An 18,511-nucleotide genomic window follows, 5' to 3' on the forward strand; every position below is an offset into this window, starting at 1 on the left:
GGAAAAAAATAAGAACCAAGATACATCATGTACAGGTACAAGCACCCAATGATAAATGTAAACGTATTGCACACCTAAAATGTACCAATAAAAGAATTTTTTTTAAAAAAGGCATGACACCACACCTAAGGAGGTTGTTAAGATTGGATATCAACCTGCATGTGAAATTTCTGGCACATAGGTAAGGCTGATACAATAAACCTCTTCTAATATACATTATCCTTTCTTAACTAGAAGTTATTCTGTGACTCTCTATATCTACCCCCATACCTGGGTTCTTTTATCCCTCAGTCTTTTTTCTTCCTGGTTTAGATCTTTTCCAACCAGTTCATATGCAGGAGTAGGCCCAGCATACCTAGGGCACACCACAATATACAACAACTGCCATGCAGATGTGGAAAACAGAAAACCCACTCTAGGTGGAAAAGCGTTCTATGGACTACAGTTCACCCAGAAACATTCAAAGCATCCACAGCTATACCTAAAACTTAAATAGATGCAAATGCAGATGAGCCCAAGGGTAGGATTTAATTTTTATGAGCAACAGACCATTATGACTGAACTTTAAATTCCCTGGAAGTGCTGAAGCAAACATAGTCTCTCAAGGAATTGTATAATATAGACTGAAGGGTATGATTGACAGCGGTCCATGTTCCAAGTGTAAGGCTCCCTCCCTGTTTGGCTCCCACCTTCTCGCCCCGAGCTTGTTCTTGCTGACAACATTTCTTTATGTCCCATTAGTCATGAGGTTCACTAGGATAAATTTATTTTGATAGTTGCCACAGTCATTTCTTAGGGCTGCCATAATAAAGTGCTACTGATTAAGCGGCTTAAAACAATACTTTGGAGTCTAGAAGCCTGAAATCAAGGTGTCAGCCACAGCGTCATGCTTCTCATGAGACTCTGAGTAGAATCCTTCCCCATAGATGCCTACCTCCTGGTGGAGGCTGGAACATTTTGGTGTTCCTTGGTGTATAACTGCATCACTTCTGTATCTACCTCTGTCATCACAGGATGTTCTCCCAATATGTCTCTTTGCTTCTTCTCTTTTTATAATGACACTAGTTATGTGGGATTAGGTTCCATGTAAATGACTTTATCTTACCTTGATGGCATCAACAAAGACTCAATTTCCAAGTAAAGGTGCATCTCAAGATACTGAAAATTAAGATTTCAATGTATTTTTTTCAATGTATCTTTTTGGGAACACAACTCAATCCATGACATTTATGTTATAGAATTAGAATTTTGTGAAGTTAAAAATAAATCAGAATATATCCAAAGTTAACCTTATGTAAATTTCACTCACTTGTAATTACTTTCTGATAACCTTGATTAGCAGAAGAGAATGGGAAGGAGTGATGAGCTGTTGGCACTGAAGAAGCTCAGACCCTTAGTGAGCTTTGGGAGCATCTTAAATATGATCATTGCGATGGTCATATACATTCCCACACGAGAACCTTTCCTCCTACTTAAGGGTGAAGCTTAGGTGTTTAAGAGAGGAAAAGCTGGCTAAGCAGTTGCTTCGGCAATTAGAGTCAGGACATGGGTTGTACGAGGCCAGTGTGCATTTGGGAGTCACTGTGCCTGTGAGTGACTCTGTAGGTACGTGTGAATGACCATGTGAGTGAGGGTTGTCTGTGTGTCTGGAGGAAAAAGAAATGGGAACACTGAGATGCTAACAGCAGTTAGAAGGTGAGTGGAGAGAAAGGCCCATCCAGTAACAGACCATCTATCTATACAAAGCTGGAATGTGACTTTCTAGTAGAAAGGAACACCAATGACTGAACAAAATTAGAGACTTAGATGTCTGTGCCAAGTCTATATTGGGTTACCTTATGCTTCTCTTCCTCTACTATTTAGGATGAATGGTTATAGGCCAGATCCGATTGTAGTTCTTGACTCTGACTTTTTAAAAAATGAGAAACAAACACTAGTATTTTTTTTATTTTGTCAGATGTAGAAGACCATATCCCCTCCTCCCCTTTCCTTGATTCTGCTCTAAGAACCACTAAACAGATTGAGATCAACCTTGCCAAGAAAGTTTTACTATGAAGATGAAAATATACAGAGGCAAGTTTTAGTATGAAAATGCAAGGTAGTTAGATAACTACCAAAAAGTAGAAATCAAAATTCCAACTCATGGATACATTTTGTAATAACTCTTTTATCTGTCATTAGCAATGAATCTCATGCTTCAGGGAAACCAAAAACTTATTTGGGAATGTAGTACCAGTGAATGAGTCACTATCTTTACCTATTTCACTTATTCTGGTTTTATATTCTAAGTCCTTTAAAGTCACATTCAATGAGTGTGTCTGTTATGAAATAACGTGAAGGAAAGCATGGGATGGAAATTGAAACTAGTTTTTTTTTTTCCCCTGGGGCAACAAATAATGTAAGTATTCCCAAGAACAAGGTATACTAAGGGAGATGAATACCCTCTAGCTTTTGTTGTAAAATAAATGTGGTGTCCTGTATATGGGAGACACTAAGTAAGAACTTGTTGATGGTTAGTAGTAGTTTGAGATTTGAAGTAACTTGAGGCAAAAAAGAATATTTGTATGCCGGATTTGATTTTCCAAGGATGGCCACTATCATATGACCATCATCTCAGGTTGAGACTATGATTCTTCCCGAGTGAAGCTGTACTACTTCCCAAGTCAAGTCATAGAATGCAATAGGGCCATTTGTCACTTGGTTCCTTTACTCTCTTTCTCTTCCCTTTCTTTTCTCTCTTTCACTTCTCTCTACCACCACCCCTGCCTTTCTCCATCTTTCTCCTCCTACCAATTCTTGTCCTTGTAGCCCAGTCACCATGTGCTGAGGAAGACCAGGCCACATAGAGATGCCATTGTGGTTACACCAACTGGCAATGTTAGCCAGGCCTACCAATGACAGATAGCAATAATGGCTGGGCTGTGATTGAATGAGGCTACAGGTGACTCTGGGCCCTGGTCTTCACATCTTACAGCTGAGGGCCCAGATCCAGTGTCTTATGTGAACTGAATTTCTTATGCACAGAAACTTAGTATTTTTTTTTAAAGCCATTAACTTTGGGGGATTATTTGTTACTCAGCCATGGATTATATCTTGGGAGGATCCTAGGACGGGACCATATCCAGGAAGGTGAGAGATTCTGCTTCTTGTAGACTAAACTTGCTGGAATGGTGCAAGGGATCTTGGTCCTAGTTCTTCTTGTTGACACTAGGTCCCGTTATTGCTGGGCTCAGCCTCCAGGCCCTCACAAGCCCTTCCTTCCTTCCCCCCTTCCTTCCTTCCCCCCTTCCTTCCTTCCTTCTTTCCTTCCTTCCTTCCTTCTTTCCTTTCTGTTTTATCCTTCCCTTGCTCCCTTCCCTGCTCTTTCTTTCTTCTTTCTCCTTCCTTCCTCCTCTTTCTCTCTTCCATGGTGCTAAGAATGGAACCCAGAGAGGGCTTCACACATGATAGGCAAGAGCTACATCCCAAGCCTAAATAATTTACAGCCACTTTAAATGGAAGCATCTGAATTATGGTTAGAGTTCCATGGTCCACCATCCAAATCCTTTTGAGGAGGTCACATAGTTTTCTTATTTTGAATATTTGCCACCCATGTATATATCAGCACTTCTCAAGCTTTAGTGCACATGCAAATCACCTGAGCATCTTGTTAAAATGTAAGTTCTGGGCCAAGGATTTAGCTCAGTGGTCCTGAGTTCGATCCCCAGTACTAAAGGAAAAAAAAAAGTAAGTTCTGACAATAATTCTGCGTGAGGCCAGTGAGGCCTAGATCTTGCTTTTCTAAAAAGCCTTCAGGTGACACTGAGGCTGTTGCTCTGTGGACCACACTTTGAGTATGAAAGGTGTAGAGGACTCTAAGGACAAAGCAGTATTTTTCATAACTCATCCCCCAGATAGGAAACCCAGGATAACACTGTCATTAAACAGTGACACTGTGGTAAGAACCTTCCTAAGTGTTCATATCGTCAACTCTACTCCTCAGAAAATTCTTCCTAGATACACATTATTATCCCCACTTTATCTGTGAAGAAACTAAGGTTCATAGAGGTTAGGTAAGTGGCAGAGCTAAAACTCAAACCCAAGACTCACTACAAAATTGTGTACTTGCCACTATGTCATCTATCCTTCTTGCTTCCTATGCCTGTGATTGGTTTGTTCTCTTGTATCACTTCACTTAAAATAAAGAGATGCTTCTGTAGAAGTGCTATCCAATAGAACTTTATGCAATAATAGAAATTCTCTCCACTTGTCCTGTCCAATATAGTAGCTGGATATGGCTACTGAAAACTGAAACATGACTAACGCAATGGAAGAATTTTTGTTTTATTTAATTTTAATTAAAAATTTAAATAACCATATGTGGTCAGTGGCTAGGACAAGTGGCTAATTGCTAGTGGTTTCTATATCAGACAACACAATTCTATTAAAAGGATCCTAAGGAACATTGGGACACTGAGTTTGAAAGGTGACCTAGATTTGCACTATGGATATGTGTGCCATGACCATTCTCAAGTGTGAAACATTTAAAACATTTTATACAGTGCTGATAATTTCCATCCATAACTTTTGTTTCCCTGTACCTTTATACTTCATTAAATGGCTTCTTTCTTTTGGATTCACATCAATTAAACAGATGTCCTAACCATGATGTAAAATATTGGAGACTACAAAGATGAATAAATGCCAATTCAGGAAGGAGAAGGATATGACGCAAGAGTCCCCAAGAGACTGGAATAGCAAAGGGAAAACATTCTTTAGGGGCTTGGAGAAAAGAATGAAAAATATATGTTCAGATATTTCACCTTCCTCTTGGGAATTTTAATAATTTGAATGCTTTTAGCCACAAGTAAAAGGAACTCTGAATCAGATTGATTTAAGCAATAAAGAAGTGTATTTTTTCACATAACTAAAAATTCAGTGATGGAGTGGATTTTGGAATAAGTTGATTTAATTGCTCATGAATGTATTTTTTGTTCAGGCTGGCTTTGAACTTATAATGATCCTCCTGCCTTAGCCTCTCAAATGCTGGGATTACAGGCATACACCATCACACCCAGCCACATCAATGTTTTGAAAGACTCCTTACTATCTTTTTTCTCCCTCACTGTTAATATTAGCTTCATCTTCATCCTGGCAACAAAATGGCCACAGCAGTTCTGAAAAATGTGTTTCAACATGGGAATCTTCAATGGAAAGAGATTCTCTTTCTGCAGCTGTGTCTTAGAAGAGAGGAGAATTTCTCCAGAAGTGTTTAGATTTCCCCTCATGTATCTTTGGCCAGAATTAGGTCACCTGAACATTGAACTAACAAGACAAGGACAATAAGATTTTATTTTCCCTTATCAGGCCAACTCTTATGGCTGTTAAGGAGGTCAGGTCCTCCATGGAGTTTGTTAAAGGGGAGCACCTGAGCAAAACTGGGGTTCTATTTAGAAGGAAAGAAGGAGGCAACCCTGGTGTCCACTGTTGGATCTAACCTTGAGAGGAGGTTGGAATAGGATTGCTGTTGAAACATAGTTTGGTAAAAGCAAAGCAGACAATACAAGTATAGTGGTTGACTCACTGACTCATCCAAACATGACTATGAGGGCTCCACATCTCTAGAGTAGAACTTCATTTCACAATCAGAGCCTTCTTCTCCCTAGAAATAATATTATACTAACCCCTCTGGGTCTCATGCTGCTATCCTGGGACTTATCTTTGCCCATCCCCATGGTCACTCCATTATGTCAGGTGACTGCTTTTGCCTGCACCTGGGTTCCCAATTCATGCCCCATTTTGAAGTTCAGGGGCTCACACCCCCACCCCGCCTGCCCCAGCCTAAGAACAAATTGAGTTTGTATCTTTTCCTCCACTTCTTTAAAAACACTGAGTGAAATGATGGCAAATATTAATCAGGATCAACCTTTTTCCTCTTAAACAGATCATTCCCCTGAGTCACATTTTCTGAATTTGCTCTTCTTCAAATATACCTGAACAATTTTCTAGCTCTGAAATGTCCAGAGTGGCCAGCACTGGCTCTGTGCCCCCTTAATGCTTCTCTGTCTCCTGGTGACAGTCCACAACACTCCCAAGACACAGCTTTGACCCCATCTCTGTGCTCAGGGTAGAACCACTTACTACAGAAGCTCTGAAATATCCCTGACTGGGCACACTGGAAATCCCAGGGCTGAGATCATTTTTACCCAACTGCTGTGTGACCTCCTCAAAGTTCATGCCTGCTTCCTTGTCCTTGCTCCTCCAAAGTCCTGTTTCTGAAGTCATCTTTTCCTTTATTTGTGTCTCATCCCACATTCCTCCAAGTTTCCTGAATTCAACAGCCTGCCTTCACCTTCTGTGCTACTCAATATGCTGGTCTCTGCCTGTGGAAGTCCTTCCCCCTTCCAGGTCCTTTTAGCTAAGAATACTGTCATGCCAACCCTTTTCCTGTCCTTTCCCTTTCCTTGATTGCACACCTAACACAGTGGATCAGTTTACAAAAGTCTTTACTGATCCCTGATGATGCCGAAGACTGACATTTCCAAAGACCTCTGCTCCCTGGAGTTGAATGGCTCTATCACAGCTACCAGGAGAGTCTGTATATTTTTAAATATACTTCCCAGGTCATTCTGTGGATCTACGTATGGGAGGCTGCTTTGGTACCTCTCAAATTCTCATGCACCCATTTGATTCTCATGATTGTCTGGATTCCCATGTTGAAATCACTCTTGTAATGGTAGTTAAGTTGAGAATAGAAGCCAACACAGTGCCTGGGGATATGGCAGATATTTCTATTTGTTTATTTGGGGGATAGGTGTTTAGGGACTTGGGTTATAATAGCACCTCAAATCGTGTCATAAGTTGAACAATTAAGAAAGCATTAACTCAATTATTATCACCTTCAACAGACTTCCTTTGAGTGTCTGCCTTGTATAAGACACCGTGGCTTAGCAACAGAGCCTCAAACAATAATTAAACACCTTCACCTGAAGTCACTTACAAAATAGCTGAGAAAGAGTACACAGGCTTCAAAAGATATGCTGACACAGTTATTTTCCAAAGAAAATTGGAATTTGCTTGTTTCATATTTATTTTCTCCAAAGGGGCTAGAGATCTCAGGCACTGTGCTGAGGCAAAGGAAGTGGAAAATGGGAATGATACAGAGATGAGAAGAGATGGTCCCAATGACGGGAGAGATACAACTATGTACCAAAGAATAGGATCAGGGCTAACCAAAGCAACACACTAATCTTTGTGGGGGCATGGAGAAAGGAACTCTCTTCCTGTGAAGTTTAGTAACCTAGTATTTGTGTCACTTAAGAATGAACTATGGAGAATGGTGAGTGCCACAAAAGATGTGGCTGCCATTACTGGGTATGGGAAGAATGGAGCATGGTGACTTGCAGAAAATGTTATGATTCTTGTTTTTAATTTTTATTTATTTTTAATTTTTATTTTATTGGTATAATTTAGGTATACAATATAATGACATTCATCATTGGAAATTTGCACCTTTACATAATCTCTCTTGGTTCTTATTTTTTCCCCTTACCCTGCCCTCCCTTCAACTCCTCCATCCCTCCCTATTTACAGAGACTTTGTTTCCATTTTTTCATTTTCTCATATTAATTCCATTCCCTTCTTTCCTTTCCCCTACCCCTCCCACTTCCCCTTCCCCTTTGCCCTTTTCCTTCCTATTTCACATTACCTATTATATCATTTAGGTTATGATTCTTGATCAAGAGGAAATAGAGAGGTGACCCACTCGGGCTGCTGTAGCACTGCCCCCAAGCTCCAAGGAGCAGAGCCCCCTGCCCAGCACCAAGGAGGTGAACCATGCAGGCACCAGCAGTACCCCTCCCCCACAGCTGATAGATTAATAATCACCACAAATTGTCATTTTCTAAACTGTGCTTGATGCTATTATTGCTACTGATTATATCACTTGGGCTAAGGTGTTGTGATTGATCTAATCAGTTGTCCTTCCTGGTATAATGAAAATGAGATTGCCTAAGAGTCATTAGAGACTCAAAACCTAAAGACCAGCTATATCTGGAAGACATCTCTGAGAAGCAATCATTCTGTAAGGGTTCTAAATAAAAACAACAAAGATACTTACAATAAGCAATATTGAAGTATCAACCCAATAATTAAACCAAAAACAGTACCAACAACAAAAATAGAAATGAGAAGACACCTAAGCAAGGCACAAACCCAGACTTCCAGCTCACCAAAGGCAAATTCTGGGAGAAACGAGGTGGAAAAATCTGATAACCAACTACCTGGACACCCTGAATTGATAGCACAAGAATTAACAAAACTGATGAATAAGGCTCTAGAAAAATTCAAAACAGAAATAATTTCCCAGATAACTACAGAAATGGTGAACAGAATGAAAGACATGATTAGAGACTCTAGAACAGAAACAGATAAAAAAAATAGATGAGCCCAGGACCATGCTGGAAACCGTGAATGCTCAGCATAGGAAAAAAATGGAATCCATGTAACAGATTCAAACAGATATCCAGGAGATTAAGAATGAACTATGTACCAGGAGTACAAGTACACCAGTTACTTTAAGTATGTTATTTAGGATAATTTATCATTCCTTAGAATCCACCTTAAACATATATTTTTATCTTAGTTTTACATGTTGAATAGATTCTGCTTGCTGGGAAGTGCTGCTTCCTGGAGAGGAGATAAAATATCCCCCCCCTCCCCCTGCAGACCTCTAAGAAACCATTTGCTGCACTGATATGCAGGAGAGACCCTGGAGTGCTCAGGTACAAAAAGGACTTAACTTCAGGTGGGATCGGTGAATCCTCAGGAGAAAACTCATCAAGCAGAGAGTTGCCCTAGTTAAAGAGTAAACCAAAATCTGGGGCCTAAAGAGCACATAGGGTTTCTTGATACACACGTATCTGTATTTAAAATCTACCATAATCTGGAGAAGAGAAAGCTGTAAAACTGAAATTCAATCAGCATCATTTAGGGAAATCCTTGATTGACCAAAACATGAGAGCTTTCTTCAAAAAGAACCACAAAAAGCAGCAGTGGGTGTGCTCACAGGGTTATGCAAGGAGGGCCAGTGGCAGGGTGGTTGATAGATTTCTCTCTTGCCTGGAAGCCAATATGTTCTAAATGGCAATGAAAGTCTGTCACCTCCAGGTGACGGAGATGAGAGTGGCAGTAACAAAAAGAGCAGAATTCTTGTCTCCAAGTAACCTTGGTGAATGAGCTGGGAGTAGCATAATGGAACTTGAACTTTCTAGGCTGCATGCAGATGAGAAGCCTGTAAGTTGTTGCTCAATATTGTTGAACCAGGATGCAGTAGAGCCATGATGCAAACCTAGATTCTTCTGACTACAAATTTATTCCTCTTGTGAGATGATGTTCAGGCAGAGGCTGTACAAGGAGCAAGAGGACTCAGGAAAGGCCATTCCAGAGATAGGTGTGACTAAGAAGGACAGAGCAGAGCCTTTAGAAGGCTTGGCCACAAGATCTGTAACTCAAGGAGGCTGATCAAAGGCTGCATGGAGGAAGTTGCATCAGGTGAGCCTGTAAGGCAGTTTAGGGGCACCCCTGCATGTCCTGTAATGGCAGATCTTCTAGACATTTCTTAACCCACTCTCCCACCTTTGATACACTCAAAAGCTCAGTTTCCTCATAAGTATTTAAAATATCAACTAGAGTAAAAATTTTAATCCAAAAAAATCACAGCAATGGAAATGTTTTAAATGAGAATTTTCCAATGACTGGGTTATTGAGTATACTTTGTATTTTCTGTCTCAGCTGCCTGGAGGTATATCTGTGGAGCACGGAGATTAGGAGGAGCCAATCACACCTCTAGATTGAAGAAGTGAGGAGGAAGAAGGAACAGATTCAAGAGCCAGTTCCAAGAAAGAACAGACAAGGGCTCTCACAGGTGAGAACTGTTAGACTTTCAAATTGCCTTGATTATGGAGCACTTTTGATTTGAATCAGGAAGCTAAAATATCTCACCTCTAGACCTAGTGTTTGATTCTGAGTTCAGGGATAACCAAAAGGAGTGAGTTTTCCTGATAAATCGTCTGCTATTCACCTCAATCAGCGTTTTGTTTCAAAATGAGGGAATCTATGATTTGAATCATTTTTCCCTCTAAGCGACTGGACTCTTTCCCAAATGCATGTTGATTATTCTGATAACTGCTAATGATTGTTGGGGTCCTTCTGTATGGCAGGCACTATATGAAGTACTTAGAATGCATTGTTTCATCAGCCCTCACAACAACTGAAGCAGTTCAGTGCCATTATCCTCCTCATTTAATGAGGTGGGGGAAAAGGCTCAGAAAAAAAGTGACCTGCCAAGGGCAGACACTGGTTCATGGTGGAGCTGCAGTCAGAACTAGGGTCTGTCCAGAGAAACTTTTCACAAGAGAGCTCAGGACTGGAGTGAGTGGAGGTGAGGCTGTATACCCATCTGTTCTGGGGCATAAATCAAAAAGCAAGAGCTGAGGCCAAGTGCATTATTCCTGCAGGGAGTCTCTGCTCAAGTGTCCCCAGCTTTGATCCTTGACTTGGAACAGAGAAGAAAACTTGGCCTCATTTTCAGCAGCTTTCCCAGTGATGTTCCACCAAGACCCAGATGGTGTATGGAAAATTCTTGATCAGGGTGCTTGCCAGCCACAAAACTGATTCCCAAACGGTATGACAGGCCCTCAGAGGTACATTGGAAATATAGGGCTTTCTAGAAAGGCTGGGAAAGTACTAGAAACAGTCTTAGAAAAAGGCAGGGGACTCTCCAACACTTCTGACTCAGTGCTCCCAGCCATTAAATGGATTCCACCTTACCGAGTTAAGCACACTCTTACTTTTTAAAAGAAAGATGATTACTTAAAAATAACTTTGAAGTAACTGCATAATCTTTTGCTTTTAAAATTCAATATAAAATACTTGAGCATCCTTTAAACATTTACTTTCTAAAATTTAACAACCTAGGCTGCAAATGTGAAAGAAACAAATTATAAATGACATTTAAACACAACCTGAATTCATTTCTCTCAACTGACCCAGTCTTGCTACCTATAAGATGCAAGTCTACATGATCATCTATGGCAGCCTTTATTTATGTTGGATTTTGGGAGAAAATTTATCATTATGTTTGTCTTAAACTCAATAAATGTAATTATTTAAATTTAATAAGTGTCTTCTGAAAGCCACTTACAGATTAGTTCTAACATGGCTAGAGCCTAAATTACTATGATTTAAAAGTGTGAAAAATTTTACGAAGCCCCTTGACTATTGTTATCAAGCTCTATTCTTCAGGTATGTCCTGCATAAGTCCAGATCAGGTAAATCCCAGTTATAATCCAGTGACATGCAACTCAGAACTATGATATATAGCCATAGAAATTAAAAAAGAAAGAAGACCTCTCTGAAATTTGTTACCACTTAACTGGCAGTAACTGAATAGTGTAATGGTAGAACAATGAACCCATATTTCTTAAGAAGAGGAAACTAAATAAGAATGGAACAATCTATAAATGTGGGAGGGGAGTAGGTAGTGAGTGTCCCATGGTTAACCGCAACCCCAGTACAATTTCCCAACTTGAAAAAACATGGACAAAGTTTTGCACCACCCAAAATGAAGCCAGATGAAGCCCATCATGTTTTAAAAATGTGGTGATGCTTTCTTTAGAGAAGGCCCCTGAAGAGGACACGAGAAATTTCTGCCTGCAAGACCTGCCTAATGTGGGCTCTGACAACTCCTTCTATGTGACTACTCTGAATAAATAATGGAACAACATTCACACAAGGTCTGCTAATTCTGCAGCCTTTTCAGATCCACAAGTTACCACAAAACTCAACTTTGTCCTTACTTGTACAAAGAGATCTAGAACTCCAGCAAAGGAGTGTACCTCTCACATAGGAATCCTTTATCTCATGCCTGGAGTCTGCTCCATTTGCTTTTTGGGTGTTCTGTTGTGTTTAGATTGGTTTATCTTTTACTGTTCCATTGGAAAGAAGTGTCTGCATAGACTTGTAGGACAAAGGCTGACATCTACCTCTACTTTTCTTCAGAACCTAGCTATATTATGCCGAATTTCCCTGCAAAGACTTGTAGGACAAAGGCTGACATTTACCTCTACTTTTCTTCAGAACCCAGCTGTATTATGCTGAATTTCCAAAGAGATCTTCTGTGAGTTGGAGAGGATTAGCAATGCACTGTTTTTCTCACCAGATGATTCCCTAAGAAAAACTGCAAAATAAGCAAGGCAAAAATCCACCTCCTCTGTGCTTCAGGGGGCTGGTAAGCATCCAGGTGGATCAAGATAATGATGGAGGGAGTAGAGCTAACTACATATCCCCCTGGATGACCTCTCAATACTGCTGTTACCATACTCACCACTCCTGAGCCCACAGGGAGCTCGCTTTCTTATTACTGTACCCTCTGGGAATTGAACGGTGGGTCAATGAAGGTAAATCATGAGGGAAAAGATAGACAGACAAAAGAAAATGATGTGTTCCTTTGCTTTAGCAATGGTCAGCCTTCAACTTGTAACAGATGGAAGAAAATATAGACTGGTTAGAGAGAAGCTGCACAGGTGCATGGGCCTCTGCCAGAGGCCCACCATTCCATCAGTGAGTGCATGCACATCTGAAGGAGCAGCTGTATGGCCCAGACCAATTCGGCTGCAGATGGATCCCAGTCAGGGGTCTACCCCGGCCCCAGAGGCTCCTGTGTACCTGCCCAGGCCAGGGGCCCGTCAGGAGAGGAGCTGCACAGGTGCATGGGCTTCAGCTGGAGGCCCACCATTCTAGCCCTAGATGCAGACAGATCCCAGGGAATGGCTGTGTGGCCCAGACCAGTGAGGCTACAGGCAGATCCTGGCTGGGGATCTGCCCAGACACCAGGGGCTCCTGCACACCCACCCAGGCCAGGGGCTCACACAGAAAGGAGCTGCAAGGGTGTGCAGGCCTCCACCAGAGGCCCAGCATACCAACAGCTATAGCCATGGACCCACCTAGAGAAGAGCTATATAGGCACACAAGCAATACCCAGAGGCTTGCCGGATACCATTGATAAGTGTGTGATGACCCTAGCTAAAGCCTGTGCAGACAACAGGAACTGGGGTGCACAACCCCCAACCAAAGGCCCTCCCAGACAACAGATATATAGGGGCCCAGCAAGAGGCACACCTAGATACCATCCCAAGTATGCACAGACCCCAGCCAGAAGCCTGCCTAGACAACAGGTCAGCTCAGGGATCCAGAAGGCCATTACTCTGAACCCAGGAATTGGTGGACTGATGAGCAGCAGAGTAAATGCTGCTCTGTGGCTTGCTAAGAATTGAAGGCCACTGGATGAGCAAAAAGTTGCCTTAACAAAGACACAGCAGGCTGCATCTGTAGAAATGAGAAGACAATGTAAATAAGTCTTAAAACCAGACTTCCAGATTACCTAACACAAGCCCAAAGGGCAACAAGATGGAACAGATACTCAACCACCTGGAGTCCCTGAACAGGCAACAAAAGAGGACCTGGAAAAAATGAAATCAGAAATAATTTCTCAGATAACAGCAGACGTTGTGCCCATGGTACAAGACATGATTAATAAATCTAAAGAGGACACAGATCCAAAAAATAGAGAAGCTGAGGAACATGATGGAATCCCAACATAGGAAACAAATGGAATCCATAAAACAGATGCAAACATTTCCAGGAGATTAAATTTTCCATTGAAAATTTATGCAACAGAATGAGCTGATACAAGGATAGAATTTCAGATATAGAAGATAGGACTGCAATTAGTGACCAGGAAAAGAAAAATTTCTTCAAACTAGAACATGAGAAATCAATCTGGCAGCTTCTATATTATGCAAAGAAGAATAACATAAGACTGATTGGAGTCAATGAAGAAAGAGGAGAGAGTGCAGATGACATAAAAAAACTGTTCACAGAAGTAATGGCAGAAAACTTCCCAAATAGGGGAACTTGACATAAAGATAAGTGAGGCATATAGGACTCCAACTAGCCTTTATCAAAAAAATTCTACACATAGGCATATAATAGTTAAGATTCCAGAAACCTAGCAGAAGAACAAAATTCTATAAGCAGTTAGAGAAAAGAAACAAATCACACACAAAGGAAAGCCCATCAGAATCACAGCAGACTTCTCAACACAAACCCACAAGGCAAGAAGGGCATGGAGTGACCTATTTCAAGCCCTAAAGGAAAACAGACTCCTACCCAGATTGATGTACCCTGCAAAACTGTCTTTTAAAATTGATGGAGAAATAAGATACTTTCATGACAAAGAGCACCTTAGGAACTTCATGAATACCAAACCAGCATTCCATAAAATTTTACACAATATGCTAGGAAAAGACAATGAGGATCACAACCCCAGGAAGGCCAGCAGAATTAATCCATCAGGCACAATATAAAATTAAATGCAAAGGGGAGAATCCAACAAAAAGAAAAAGTCATGGCATATCAGTTATAACAATCAATGTTAATGGCCTCAATTCACCAATCAAATAAATAGATTGGTAGAATGTATCAAGAAGCAAGACCCAACAATATGGTACATACAAGAAACACACTCAATTCAAAAAGAAACTCATAGACTGAAAGTTAAAGGATGGAAAATAATACTCCATGCGACAGGAACCCGAAAAAAAGCGGGAGTGGCTAACCTCTTTGCAGATCGAGTGGATTTCAAACCAACATTGATTAAGAAAGACAAAGAAGGACACTATATCCTTGTAAAGAGAACAATCCAATAGGAAGAAATGACAATCATTAATATATATGTACCAAACACTAGTGCACCCAACTATATAAAGCAAATACTAATGGACATGAAAAATCATATAAGCACTGGGCCAGGGATTTAGCTCAGTGGTTCTGCAACCTGCCTCAAAAGCTCAAGGTCCAGAGTTCAATCCTCAGTACCAAAAATAAAAAATCATATAAGCACTAATACAAAAAAGTATAATAGATAATGTGAAATAGGAAGAAAAGGTGCAAAGGGGATGGGGAAGTTGGAGGGTATGGGAAAAGAAAGAAGGGAATGCAATTAATATGAGAAAAAGAAAAATGTAAACAAAGTCTTTTTTGATAGGGAGGGGTGGAGGGGTTGAAGGGAGGGCAGGGGAATGGGGAAAAATAAGAACCAAGATGGATTACGTAAAGGTACAAATTTCTAATGATGAATATCATTATATTGTATACTGTAAATGTACCAATAAAATTAATTTTAAAAATAAATATAGACTGGTTACCATGAACAGAGAAGGAATAAAATTGCATCTATTAATTTAGGTACACATTTTTATAATGACATATTTGTAGCCTTCTAAATGATTCTCTTTACTTAGATGCTATAGAAGTGAAGTTTTCTTTTTTAAGTTTCTTCATTTGCCAACTGATGTCTGCAGAACTACAAATGACAGTGTAGCTAGTAGCTTCCTCAGCAACTGCTGGGTGACCTGACTGCTTCATCTGGAGATCTTAAGCTCTTGGAGGGAGCACTAGGCCCTAACTACACGAGTACTCAGGGCTTTGAGCATGAAAGATATAATGAATGAATACTCAATGGATGGATGGATGGATGGATGGAAAGATTGGTAACAAAGAAAGATGAAGAATTAAGGATTGAGTACCATAGTGATCAATGCACTAAGAAGCATTAAGTTAGTTATTATGAGTATCCATAATGGTAACATTCAGGTGGAAAACACTCTTGTTACTTTATACACAGGTTCCATTTTAGGAGTGAGTGATGACAGGAAGAGCAAGGGTCAAAGTGTTCAGTGAAGCTGCAGTGTCAAGGACTGATGAGCAAAAGTGGTTGCTAGTCAGGGACAGGTCTGTTTGTGGAGCTTCAATAAGTCACTCTCAAGATAGGCTAAAAATAAATCAGCTGGAAATCATCAAATTCTCTTCTGCATCACCTCTTTATGACTCAACCACTTTCTTTATGCAAGTTAGACTTTCACAGATATCACACTTGACCTTTGAAGTCATTGGGGTTGGCAAAAGCCACTCCACTAAGATTAATCATTTATTCATTCATTTAATAAATTTTCTACTATACTAGCCCTGTGAAATAGAAAAATAGTAGCACACAATCCTTACATTAAACTTACAACCTAATCAGGGAGAAAAGATTCAAGCACATGGAAAATTTAACCAATAATAGGTAGAACAACAGAAAGAGATGTCAGAGAACAATATGTGATCACAAACCCAAAGGAAGGGTCTATGCAGCCCTCTCCTTCATTTGAGAACCATCATGTCTGCATCCTAATATACAAAATTACTGTGGAAGTCTTGTTTCTGTAACATGACCCTGCCTGTCTGGTTAAGGTTGAAAGGACCAAGAGTGGCACCTGACCAAACTGGGTTAATCAGATCTTCCCCTGGGAATTTGGAATTGGGTTTGAGATTCCAGGTTAGTTTGGTTGACTTCCTTTATAAAAGACATGTAAACATGTCCAAACATGTAAACAAACCAAGGATAGAAAGTTGCAGGGAAGAAAAGGAATGATGCAAGTGTGGAGAAGCAGAGAAGAGAAGAAGAAAAGGAACTCTCTGGCTCCCCAACGGGCTCTAATTCTTAGGTTCAACTGTTCTGAGATTCAGTTTTCTCCCCAAACTTAAGGTCTAGGAGACATTCCTGTATCCATATAAGGGTGTTTCTACTTAATTCTACAGAAAAACCCCCATCTTTAACAAGTTTATTTGGCACCTGACAGGCTGTATCTTTGACAATCCAGGAAGTTCCTGGTCTAAGTTCAGGATGCTTTCCTAAACTTTCTTCCCCTGCCATATGTATTTATTAGTATCCCCATCTCAATCAGAGCCTAAGTCCTCCCAAACTCCCTCACTCTCTGTTCTTTCGCCACACAAAGTGCATAGGTACTTCAAATATTTTAACTTATGTAATCCTTATAATAGCCCTTCTATGAGGATTGTCCTATCTATCCCCATTTCACAGATAAGTCTAACACACAAAGAAATTGAATAATTTACCTAACATCACACATCCCATGAGTAGTAGAGTTGTGATAGGAACCAAGGCAAGGTGACTCCTGAGTGCCTTCCCCTAACCACTAAGGTACCATCCCTCTCTGTTTTGTAGGTATAGCATAGGGTGAATTACATAGGATGATTATTTTCCTTCGTACTTTAAAATGTTAGGCTTTCTCTGTTCCTTCCATTCCACTTGCTATTATCATAAAGCATAAATTTCCTGGTGGAGAGAAGGAGATGCTCCCCAATCCCATTCTTCTTGCTAGGCACATGGGAACTCTAGCTTACCCTTCATTGCCATTAAACTGGAGATATGCTGGGTACCAGTAGATAATGTAATGAGGGCACAAAAGATGACATATGCTATTTCCAGTCCTGACATAAACTCTAGGCAATTTCTTTGCTCACTCTGCTCCTTTCATGTAGCTAGATATCTAAATGCTCTAGATGACAGTGGCACAAGCTATGAGGAACCTGAATCTCTGACTCATAATATAGAAGAAGATTAACCAGGTGAGTCATTCAACACTCCTAGACACAGTGGGAAATAGACATGGATTGTGTTCAGCCAGTGCAATTCCAGGTTGTTCATTACAGAAGCTGTCAATTTTCCCTTATTGATCTACTGAGTTCCAAAAATTGGGTGAGTGCTGGTAGCAGTCAGCAAATTAGGCACTTGGGTTGACATAGAAAGATTTTTTAAAGTAGAAACATGATCCTTTTTTAATAGAAATTTGATTTGTTATTAATGGAAAAACTGACAATACTCTCAAAAGATACTCAGCCCTATGATTCTGTCACTATTAAGAGGAAGGTCCCAGAGAAGTCTTTGCCATGGCTCAGCGAGTGGATCTTTCTGTGGCTCCATAGAGCTTTTCTTGGCTTGTGGGCTCAGCTTCTCCCTTATGTAGGGACAAAGACTTTGATCAGAGTCAGGAAGTTACATTTCAGGACAGGATGCTCAGGAGTCAAGCTCCATCTTACATAGAGGCTATATCTAGTTGCCATTTGACAGCAACTGAAAGGGATAGAACTGTTATGTTGGTTTGTTGGTTTGTTTGTTTTTCTAACCTGCATACACAATACCCATTTGTTCTTTTTGAGACACTCAATGTAGGGACTGTCATCATTCTCACAAGTTACAAAGGGAGGATGCTGTTATTTACATGGGAAAATCTCTTAGGTTGGGAGAACAAAGGAAGATGTAGCCAGGTGGATTTGGTTAAGAATTAACCCTTATTTTTGCAGATCTACCAATAGGACTAGAGAATAAAACCTGTTTCTTTATGCTGGAAAATCAAAATTGTAAGCTGGTAAATTTCTTTGGGGAAATAACCAAAAATTGGGGTGAAATTTGCTAAATTAAATGTTAATCTCATCATCAACTCAAAGGTCAAATTTATTTCAAATTAAAGGTATGAACTTTGGAAAATGGATCTGCCACACTTCTAAATGATCTTAGCAATCTCCATATGGTTTGGGGGAATTGTCATTTTTGCAAATGAACTTGCTG

At 40.3% G+C, this 18,511-nt stretch overlaps 1 protein-coding gene across 12 annotated transcripts in view; it reads left to right on the forward strand.

Moving 5' to 3' along the window:
- Positions 1 to 18,511, forward strand: part of LOC110345474 (uncharacterized) — a 793,246-nt gene that overhangs the window by 742,715 nt on the left and 32,020 nt on the right. For all 12 annotated transcript variants that reach the window (XR_015442339.1, XR_015442340.1, XR_015442342.1 and 9 more), the window contains one exon: positions 9,772 to 9,904. The gene's annotated coding sequence lies outside the window, so the exon portion shown is untranslated. The remainder of the gene's footprint in view (positions 1 to 9,771; positions 9,905 to 18,511) is intronic.

This window comes from Heterocephalus glaber, unplaced genomic scaffold, assembly GCF_053883595.1.
Source record: "Heterocephalus glaber isolate CG9 unplaced genomic scaffold, H.glaber_assembly_v1.0 deba00001543, whole genome shotgun sequence".
Lineage (NCBI taxonomy): Eukaryota > Metazoa > Chordata > Mammalia > Rodentia > Bathyergidae > Heterocephalus > Heterocephalus glaber.